Below are 11389 nucleotides of genomic sequence, written 5' to 3' on the forward strand. Positions count from 1 at the left end.
TATGTTCTAACCATGATTGTAGTAGGTCAAAGATGTTGTGTGTTATTGCATTATACTTACTTACATAGAATAATTTGTGTGATGATGTACAGATTCATGGCGCTAATGTAAAAATATGTGATTGTATCTTTGTTAACTCTGCAAATGTTTTTTCGTGAATAGTGTGAGCACTTTCAGGAAAATACTAGCAAGGGCTTTCAAAATGCATGACCACATCTTTTGAAAACAATATGAGCGCTTCCACAATACACCGAGAGCACTTTCATAGTCTTTGCGTGTTGAAAAAAAGCAATGCACTCTCACGTATATGTGTGTAGAAAGAAAAAAGCAACGGATGGTCAAGTCTTCCTGGCCTCCTCATCATCCTCATATGAACGGGGCACGGGCAGATCATGTCTACACAGCGCACGCCTGGTATGGCTACCGTTCAAACTATTTTGGGGGCCTCCTCGTCTCCCACCGATTTAAGCAGTTGCCAACTCCCCTCTCCATCGCCTTCCCCATTCCACTCTCAATCTCTCCCCACATCTTTCTATCACTAGCACCATGTCTCACGCTGGATCTTCCGGCGCCCTCGGTGGCGACAGGATGGTGATGCTGGGCTTACTAGCCCCGTTCACTCGGGAGCGCCGTGTCGACCTCCATGACGGTTGCACCATCTGCACCGTCTATACCAATGAGATTAAAACTGTTGACAAATGGATATAAGAGAGCAAGGCGTACATGCGAGTGTATGAACTTTTCTTCCTCGTCATAGACCTCAAGTACACTCCCTCGCGGGACAAGGCAGGAGTCATCGAGCTTTGCGATGATTCTAGTTGTCTCATTTACCAGGTATATCAGTTGACAAGAGTAAGCACATCCCTGCGGAAGTTCCTCCTCAAGGAACAATATACATTCGTAGGTTTTTCCACAAGGACATCCAGGTTGAATGAGTTGTTCCGGATGATGCAAGCAAGCCTTTGAATTCGCTCGGGGAAGTAGCCAGATTGATCATTGATGAATTCTACGACGAGATGAAGAATCTGAAAGCAAGGATTCTCATCGCGATGCACACATGCGTAATAAGCCTTTGTGCTCCGACAGGAGGTAGTCCCATATGCAGGATAATCATGAATGGACAAAATAAGCATCACACGCAAATTGAAAGGTTTTCCCATGCATACATCTGTTGTTTCCATACACTGGTACAACACATGCTATATAAACAGTTTTTAACCCCTTTCCATGATGGCATTTGGAACCGTCGCCAAGTAAGTGTTGGCGATAGGGGGGTCCTTCCCACATGACCCAGAAACCGTCGGGGATAGGCCCTCCTGGGACACCAAATGAGCTCGTGTGCGATCGGGCGAGGCATCGAAACCCAATCATTTTCGTAGGTATGTACATCCCACACGATAATCCGAGAAAAACATTTTCGTGGGTATGTACATCCCACATGGTGAATCCTAGAAAAACATTTTCGTAGGTATGTATATCACACACAGTTCTTTGTGTGGAAACGTTTGTGCAAGGTGGCCTAACGCAAACAGTTCGCTGCCAGAAGCCGTGTGTGATTGTTAGTTGATCGAACACGCCTACTTTCCAGAAACCGTGCGGGCTATTTGAGTTCATCGCCCATGGTATTGTCTGAGTAACCGTCTGCAATAGAAAACCCCAATAAGCAGGATAATTAGCCTATTGTTGATAATCCATGTACTAATCAAACTGATATTTCTTATAAAACATAGCAGATATTTCATATCCGTATAATAGCAACTAGGATTTCATAATCGAATTACATCAGATAGCTTTGGCACTCAGTTATGCCATTACACAACAGCACCAAGTTTCACATGCAGCATCAAAAACCTTTGGAAAGTAGCATCATACATGGTAAATAGACACATGAATCTCATCTTGGAAACTGCAGAAGCAGAAGGCAAATATTGAGACTTCAGTGATGTTGAATGTCCTGGCAACTTTAGGCCAGTGGCTATGGATAATTGCCCGCCCAACCTTCATCCTCTTCAGCAAGACTTCAATATTGTATCGTGGGTGTTGAATGAATACCTTCCTCGCCTCTTGACCATGCAGGTGGTTCGAGAGATAATCATCGGTGAACTGCTTTGAAAAGTACTGAAAACAAAGCTATGCATAAAACCGTTGTTATAAATTTTGAAATGGCGCAAGGGGTAAAAACAAGGTAAAAGATCTAGTACCATCCTATAGTTGATTGATGTCTTCTTCATTGTGCAAACAAAGATCTTGCTGTTATTCGTCGCAAGTTTCTTCATCCTAACAATCTTTCCGAGTTTCTTGACTTGACCGATATTCATGGACATCTCATTTCCCCACATGCAAAATGGTCGAACAGTGGGTCTAAGCCTCTGACAGCAGGACCTACATGTGCAAGACCAAATTGTAAGAAACCTAAATATTCGAATGATTCCTGCAACTGCACAATAATGTGCTATTAGCCAAAGGACCCTGCTTGAACAAACTTCAATGGTAAACCGCAGTGTCTCCCATTGTTTCCCTACAACACACATAAGGAAGATCTTGATTAGGTCAACTGAGAGTTGCCATACTATCAGTAGAATATGTACTGAGTACAGCCAAATTCGATTGGTGTCACATGCATAACAATACAAAATTCTACCCACAGCAAATGAAAATCAAATTGCAGAACTGAACCAAACAGTTAAATGGACAGCAGACCAAATGAACCAAAATAGTAAACTGAGCACGACATTGCAGAATAGAAACATGTACTAGAAGATAAGACAGTTAACAAAACAAAGAATGCTTGAGAACAGTACTACGAAATGTAGCAATTGTTGGACCAAAGTGTTAAGTGAATATTACATTTCAGAGGACCAAACTGTTAACTGAACATCAGATTGCATATTAACATTACAAAGGACAAGTCACTAGAAGGCACTGGCGGTGGCCTTGAGAAAACAACACAAACTGTATTTTAAAGTAGACAACCGCGTGGCGGTGTCGATGGTGGCCTCGAAGACGAGGTGCTCCTCCAAGATCTGGTGGTCGACATGCATGGCATCCATAGCGACCTCGTGCGCGCGTGTGGCCGCATGCTACTGAGCTCCATGTTATACTGCATGCAAAATGGCTGTGGGCGGTGCTTAATTGGAGGAGGGGACAGTGTTTTCGGTGGAAGGTGTCGTGCCGTCGGTCGGCGCATGTGGGGCGGGAAAGAGGAGGATGGTGTGGGTGGGGTGTGGATTACCTGACCATATCGACGAGGCTGCGCAGCAAGAAGAAGGGTCGGCAGCGAGGAGGCCGCTCAGCAAGAAGAAGGGTCGCCGGCGAGGAGGCGGTGCTGCAAGAAGAAGGGTCGCTGGCGAGGAGGTAGCGCTGCAAGAAGAAGGGTAGCCGGCGAGGAGGCGGCGCTGCAAGAAGAAGGGTCGCCGACGAGGAGGCTGAGCTGCCAGTAAAGCAGCAGTGAATGTTTGAACTTGGAAGGCAATGAGGAACAGTGGAAATGTGGCTTTTGGTGGGAGGGAGGGGACGGGGAGATAGATATTTCAGCGGTGGCAAAAAAATTCGCTCGGTGTCGCGAGAAACTTGCGCGCAAGTGTGGTTCAAGCAGGGGTGGTGGACTGTAGACGACGAAGCTTCCTGCGTAAGCCAGACAAGATAATGCGCCAAGATATTTTATATTGCATCCTACACGATTCTTTCTAATAAACTATTTGTGGTATACCTAATTTTTTCATTATGTTTTGAAAGACAAAATGGTGTTACGGAGGAAAAGGATGGTGTTTGAATTGCTAGAACTACGTACAGTGAACATGCAACTAGTACATGAGTGTCGTGTTTCAATTTGGAATATTACGGGTTTGTTTGCCATTTTTTTGAATTAATTGAGTTTTGGGGCATTTAATGTGCACAATTCAAATTTGAACTACAAGCACATGCTCCAATGCACCAAAGTTTGTTGAAAAATCACATGTGTGTCTTTGGGTGAATTTACAGGTCTCAGGCAAGAAATGAGAATAAAATTCAAACATGTGGGTGTCGTGGCTCGGTCGGAAAGATTGAGAAACTTGGTTTTTTAATCCCTGTAAATCCAAAACACGCCTGAAAATCATAAAACCTGGCATGGTGTCATGACATGGCACCAACATGTTGCGGTAATTTTTTTGGCTGAATTGGGACGAGCTTTGGTGTAAGCTTCTTGCTAACCGGAGCTTATCTCAAGAAGGCTCGTGGTTCCAAGAGGGAAAGTGTCACCTCCGTGTGCGAAATGACATACGTACACTGCCTTCTCCTGCCTTAATTTTTTTACACAGGAAAATTAGACCAAATAGAAATATCATGCTAAATTTTGAAATTATTCCGAGTTTGTTGGGCCTTTTATACATTAATTGATTTTCTGGGCATTTAATATGCATAATTCAAATTTGAACTACAAGCACATGCTCTAGTGCACCAAAGTTGGTTAAAAAATCACATGTGTTCCCCTGGGTGAATTTCTAGGTCCCATGCAAGAAATGGGAATTAAATTCAAACATCTAGGCGTCGTGGCTCGGCAGGAAAGATTGAGAAACTTGGTTTTTTAATTCCTATAAATCCAAAACACGCCTGAAAATCATGAAACTTGGCATGGTGTCATGACATGGCACCAACATGCTGCGGTAAATTTTTTGGCCGAATTGGGACAAGCTTTGTTGTAAGCTTCTTGCAAACCGGAGCTTCCCTCAAGAAGGCTCGTGGTTCCGAGAGGGAACTTGTCACCTCTATATGTGAAACGACATACGTACACTGCCTTCTACATAGGCAGATTAGACCAAATAGAAGTATCGTGCTAAATTTTGGAATTATTTCGGGTTCGTTTGGCCTTTTTTATACATTAATTGAGTTTTTGGGCATTCAATGTGCATAATTCATATTTGAACTACAAGCACATGCTCCAGTGCACCAAAGTTGGTTGAAAAATCACATGTGTGTCATTGGGTGAATTTCTAGGTCCCATGCAAGAAATGGGAATGAAATTCAAACATCTGGGCATCGTGGCTCGGCCGGAAATATTAAGAAACTTGGTTTTTTAATTCCTGTAAATCCAAAACACATCTGAAAATCATGAAACTTGACATGGTGTCATGACATGGCACCAACATGCTGCAGTAAATTTTTTGGCCGAATTGGGACAAGCTTTGGTGTAAGCTTCTTGCAAACCGGAGCTTCCCTCGAGATGGCTAGTGGTTTCGAGAGGGAACTTGTCACCTCCGTGTGCGAAACGACATACGTACACCGCCTTCTCCCGCCTTAATTTTTTTATACACGCAGATTAGACCAAATAGAAGTATCGTGCTAAATTTTGGAATTATTCCGGATTCGTTTGGCCTTTGTATACATTAATTGAGTTTCTGGGCATTTAATGTGCATAATTTAAATTTGAACTACAAGCACATGCTCTAGTGCACCAAAATTGGTTGAAAAATCACATGTGTGTCCTTGGGTGAATTTCTAGGTCCCATGCAAGAAATGAGAATGAAATTCAAACATCTAGGCGTCGTGGCTCGGTCGGAAAGATTGAGAAACTTGGTTTTTTAATTCCTGTAAATCCAAAACATGCCTGAAAATCATGAAACTTGGCATGGTGTCATGACATGGCATCAACATGATGTGGTAATTTTTCTGTCCGATTTGCGAAGGCGCACACATTAACAATCAACAAAGTCATTTTGGAACAAGTGTTGTCACGTTATAAAACGGAAACACAAGTATTATTGAAACCATGGTTGTTCTACTTACCAATTACGTGCCGCCATGTGTCCCCTTTTTTTATTGGCTAGAAGGTGTCGTGCGGGGTAGCTATTTGAGTAAAGGAGGCATGCGATCAGACCCCTGCGCGTGCTCATCGGGAGGAGAGCCCTTTGACCGCTACCCGCTGCGCACCTCCCTCCCAACGTCTCCATTAATGGCGCTTGAGCCCCTGTTCTACGGTGTGGCTATATATCTCACTGGACTGAGATTTAAGAGAGAAAAATGAAAATCTAAAATGAAAGTTTTGCACGGATCTTGATGTAATATCCAACGGACCTATATAGCATCGACTGTGACTTATAGCAAGCATGATGATGAGGACGATGACAGTGGATAATAATTGTCTTACATATTTAGGAACATAATTTTAAAAAGCCACATGCGGCAACGCCCGAAATACACAAGGGCAAAAGAAGAAGGAAGACAACAACCTAGCTCGCTGATCTCTACTTTCTTGATGCGTTGCTGCAGGCCGCGGGAACTAGTCTCCGGAGTGAGCGGTGATGAGCTCTTTCTTGTCCTCAAGATGCTGCTTGAGAGCATCCACGGATTCCTCCACCAGCCTTCTACGCTCGATGTGTGGCATGGCATTCTCATCCATAAGTTTCTCGACAAAGACGTCGGTCCTCTTCAACAAGGCAGTGGTCTCCTCCTGCAGCTCCACACTTCCGACGATCTTCGCCCTTAGCAGGTCGCGCTTAGCCCGGAGCTTCCCATTGCTCTCATTTAGTTGCCGGATGACGCCGGCGAAAGAGGGTTTCATGTTGTCCTACAACCTCACCCAGCCGGAGATCTGATCCATCTGGCTATAGACGATCACATGCATGCACCTATAAGAGTCCTCGCCTGCCCACGAGACATTTTCCCAAGCTGCCGGGCGCGGGAGGACATCTCTGCTGCATTCGCGGCGCGAGGAGACATCTCTTCTGCTTCCGCGGCGTGGCCGGACCAGTATGCCGCATCAACAGCGCAGCGGGACCTGCGTGCTACTTCGGCGGCGCGACAGGACCTCTGTGCTGCTACGGTCGCACGGTGGGACATGCCGATTGCATTCACGGCGAGGCGGGACATCTCTCGTGCTTCTGCTTCCATGCTTGCATCTCCCTGGTGGCAATCTCTTGACCCAGAACTCACACTGGCCATGGCAGACGCAAGGGAACGATGATGAATGACTTGTTTGTTTTTGTGGATGAGGAGTTGAGGAGGAATGTGCAGTCATCTTGGAGTAGTAGTAGTAGTAGTAGTAGTAGTAGTAGTAGTAGTAGTAGTAGTAGTAGTAGTAGTAGTAGTAGTAGTAGTAGTAGTATTTATAACCGAGTAGTAATACGCTCCTAAGTGGGAAACCGTTTAGGTTTTGATCGGTGTGAACAAGTTTGCAATTTGGAATGTGATGGGACACATGCTCAAATTTATTGATTGTTATAAGTGCAGCACTATTCCTGGAAGGCGTAACATGGGCACGTACGCCTTCTCGACCGCGTACGTGGCATTTGCACCATAGGGTGCACCGCAATAGGCAATGTCAGCACACGTCTTGTTCCAGCAACCGTGCGTGCTCGATATTACCATCACGCACGCTTCTTTTAATTAGAATGTGTGTGCCCATCTAGCGCACACATGTTGATCTATATAATTGTTTCAGTTTGTTGTAGCTAATCGCAAACAGTTCATCTGTGCGAAGTGTATGCCATCAATCACAGACACTTTGATATGGCTGGCCTGTTTCTATTCGGTTGTCTAATCACAAGCAGTTAATCCTTCTGAAGCGTATGCCCTCAATCGTACACACCTTTTAGTAGCTCGCCGTTTCTATTGTTCCTCCTCATCACAAACAGTTCATCCGAGTGAATCGTATGATGTATATCGCACACGCCTTCATCTGGCTGCTTGTTTCTTTTGTTCCGCCTCATCGCAAATAGTTCATTAAACTGAACCGTATGCCCTGCATCGCACACGAAACTAAAATATAAACCGTGTTTGATGGCTCCGCCATCACAAACGTTTTGCACCTTTTTGGACGGTTCTTTTACACCACCATTTGCGATTATTGCATCGCACACAGTTTCCTCGAAGGGTCTCTGATCATAGTGTCGCGTTAGAAGCATCCTGCAGTAGTGATAGCATCTGCATATCTGCTATCGGTGGCTGCATAAATACATAAAAATCCTTTCCTAGTGAGTATTTTCCAGGAATCAGCAATGCCATCATGAAATTGGATTAGTCCATGCACATCTAGGGTGAGAAGTTGTATGGAATGAAAAAATAGGCCACATACTATATGCACTACTCATGTGTCCAAAGGGATTGAATACATCAGCTGCAAATCATAACCTCAAGTTGCGGGCATCTTTAGCAAATCTTTCATGTTTTCCATCGAAGTACTTCGATGCATCGCCATCAGCGGGGTGCCTCATTACATTAGCCTCTTGAACCCTCTTTTCCTTGTGCCACTAGGTGTGCTCTGCTATTTCCCTTGAAGAAAAACAATCTTTGTAAACGTGGGATTATCGAAAAGTATTGAAGGATATTGTGAGGAACCTTTTTCTTCCCATCAACGTGTCTCCACCTTGATGTACCACAGTGGGGACAGTGAGTACTGTTAGCATAGTCTCCCCAATACAAAATGCAGTCATACTTGCATACATGAATTGTTTGGTATCCAAGACCAAGATCAAAAAGAGCTCTCTTAGCATCAGCGTAAGATTTCAAAAATTCCACCTTAGGCAAAGCAGTATTCAACAGTTACAAAGCATATTGAATGTCTTGTTGGCCATACATGTATATGTTTTGATATGAAGCATCCTGATAATGAACGCCATCTGTGTCATACTGCCACATTCCTTGTGAATGTGTTTCATCGCTTCTTAAAAATTTCCAACCCACCAGATGCATCTTATTTACTTCCAGTTGTTTTGCCCATGTCATCCACTAGAGCTCCCACCATATCAAACACAAAATTTGGTTACAACTCAAAATCATCAGAGTCGTCAGATTCATAACCATCATCATTGGCACTATAATTGCATGCACCGATGTACCCTGCTTCCCCATGATAGATCCAAGTCGTATAGGACCTGAGCATACCAGTGACATTTATGTGACATCGGACAACATCAATATTTTAGTGGGTCCCATTACGGCAATTTCTGCATGGGCACAACATATCTTCGACCCATTGTTGTGAGCAAGCGCGAATTCCATAAATTGATTCACACCAGCCATGTATGGTGGCATGAAGACCATTCCATGAGTACTCAAACCAGGATGCATTTCCTGTACAACATGAAAAGTAAATAGAACGCACCTGATATTTGCTACTATATGATGTTTTCAGTAAACAGATCTAACCTGAAATCGCCCCTATTTGACGCTGCCGCTGTCGCACGCGACTTCACCCTTCAACTGTAGCGTGTGGTCTTGTCGTACCCTTGCAGCCACATTCACCTCATCGTGACGGCCTCTCGACTCGCTACTAGGGGTGTGGTATGACAGAGGGCCCTAAGCCGACGATCCCAAATCCCTTTGTTAGGAGGGAACCGAACGATCCCAATTCCAAGTTCCCACTATTATGAAAAGAGATCCCGTAAATGAATTAGCTGAAAAACAATTACATGTTATTTTTATTTACATTTGCAAAAAATTAACCCACCAACATTAAGTGTGACAATGAGACTCGTCCCAGAAAATGGACATGCGTAGTGACGGCCCAATACATCGCAAAATATCAACCTAAAACGTCGCCAAAGTTGCTAGGGCCCTGCCCCAGGAGGGAAACACCTCGTGATGGTGGACCGCCACAGAAAATGGTTTTAGGCGACAGTTCATGTTTTCACCAAGGTTTTTGTCACTGAATAGAGTAAATTTTGCAGTGATGGCTTCAGCGGAAGCTCAAAGGTGCATGCCTAGGGTTGGCATCTTTGGAATGTTCCATCGCGCTCCAAAGGGCTAGTTTCTCCTGGCTTCGTGAAGGCATTACCTGCTCAGCATTCTTCAAGATTAACGCTGCCCATTGCCATCAGAAAAACCACATCTTCAGCCTTCATGTTGGTGATGACACCTGATACGTCCATTTTGCATCATGCTTTTATATCGACATTTATCGCATTATGGACTGTTATTTCACTTTATGTCACAATACTTATGGCTATTTTCTCTTATTTTACAAGGTTTACATAAAGAGGGAGAATGCCGGCAGCTGGAATTCTGGTCTGGAAAATGAGCAAATATTAGACCTATTCTGCGCAACTCCAAAAGTCTTGAAACTCCACGGAATGTCTTAAAAGAAATAAAGAAAAATCCACACCAAAGATGAAGGCCGGGGGGCCCACACCCTTCTCGCGAGGGTGGGGGGCGCCCCCCCCCCCCCTAGGCGCCCCCCCTACCTCGTGGGCCCCTGGTGGCTCTCTGACGCCCATCTTCTCCTATATGAGGTCTTTTGATGAGAAAAAAATAGAGAGGAACTTTTCGGGACGAGACTCCGCCGCCACGAGGCGGAACCTTGGCGGATCCAATCTAGAGCTCCGGCAGAGCTGTTCTACCGGGGATACTTCCCTCCCGGAGGGGGAAATCATCACCATCGTCATCACCAACGCGCCTCTCATCAGGAGAGGGCAATCTCCATCAACATCTTCACCAGCACCATCTCATCTCCAAACCCTAGTTCATCTCTTGTATCCAATTCTTGTCTCAAAGTCCGGGATTGGTGCTAGTAGGTTGCTAGTAGTGTTGATTACTCCTTGTAGTTGATGCTAGTTGGTTTAATTGGTGGAAGAACATATGTTCAGATCCTATATGCATATTATTACCCCTCTAATTATGAACATGAATATGCTTTGTGAGTAATTACGTTCGTTCCTGAGGACAAGGGAGAAGTCTTGCTATGAGTAGTCATGTGAATTTGGTATTCGTTTGATATTTTGATAAGATGTATGTTGTCTAACCTCTAGTGGTGTTATGTGAACGTCGACTACATAACACTTCACCATTATTTGGGCCTAGAGGAAGGCATTGGGAAGTAATAAGTAGATGATGGGTTGCTAGAGTGACAGAAGCTTAACCCTAGTTTATGCATTGCTTCGTAAGGCGCTGATTTGGATCCATATGTTTCATGATATGGTTAGGTTTACCTTAATACTTTTGTTGTAGTTGCGGATGCTTGAAATAGAGGTTAATCATAAGTGGGATGCTTGTTCAAGTAAGAACAGCACCCAAGCACCGGTCCACCCACGTATCAAATTATCAAAGTATCGAACGCGAATCATATGAACGTGATGAAAACTAGCTTGACGGTATTCCCATGTGTCCTCGGGAGCGCTTTTCCTATTATAAGAGTTTGTTCCGGCTTGTCCTTTGCTACAAAAGGATAGGGCCATCTTGCTGCACTTTATTTACTTTTGTTACTTGTTGCTCGTTACAATCTATCTTATCACAAAACTATCTGTTACCACTTATTTCAGTACTTGCAGAGAATACCTTGCTGAAAACCGCTTATCATTTCCTTTTGCTCCTCATTGGGTTCGACACTCTTACTTATCGAAAGGACTATGATAGATCCCCTATACTTGTGGGTCATCAAGACTCTTTTCTGGCGCCGTTGCCGGGGAGTGTAGCGCCT

Source organism: Triticum aestivum, chromosome 2A, assembly GCF_018294505.1.
Source record: "Triticum aestivum cultivar Chinese Spring chromosome 2A, IWGSC CS RefSeq v2.1, whole genome shotgun sequence".
NCBI lineage: Eukaryota > Viridiplantae > Streptophyta > Magnoliopsida > Poales > Poaceae > Triticum > Triticum aestivum.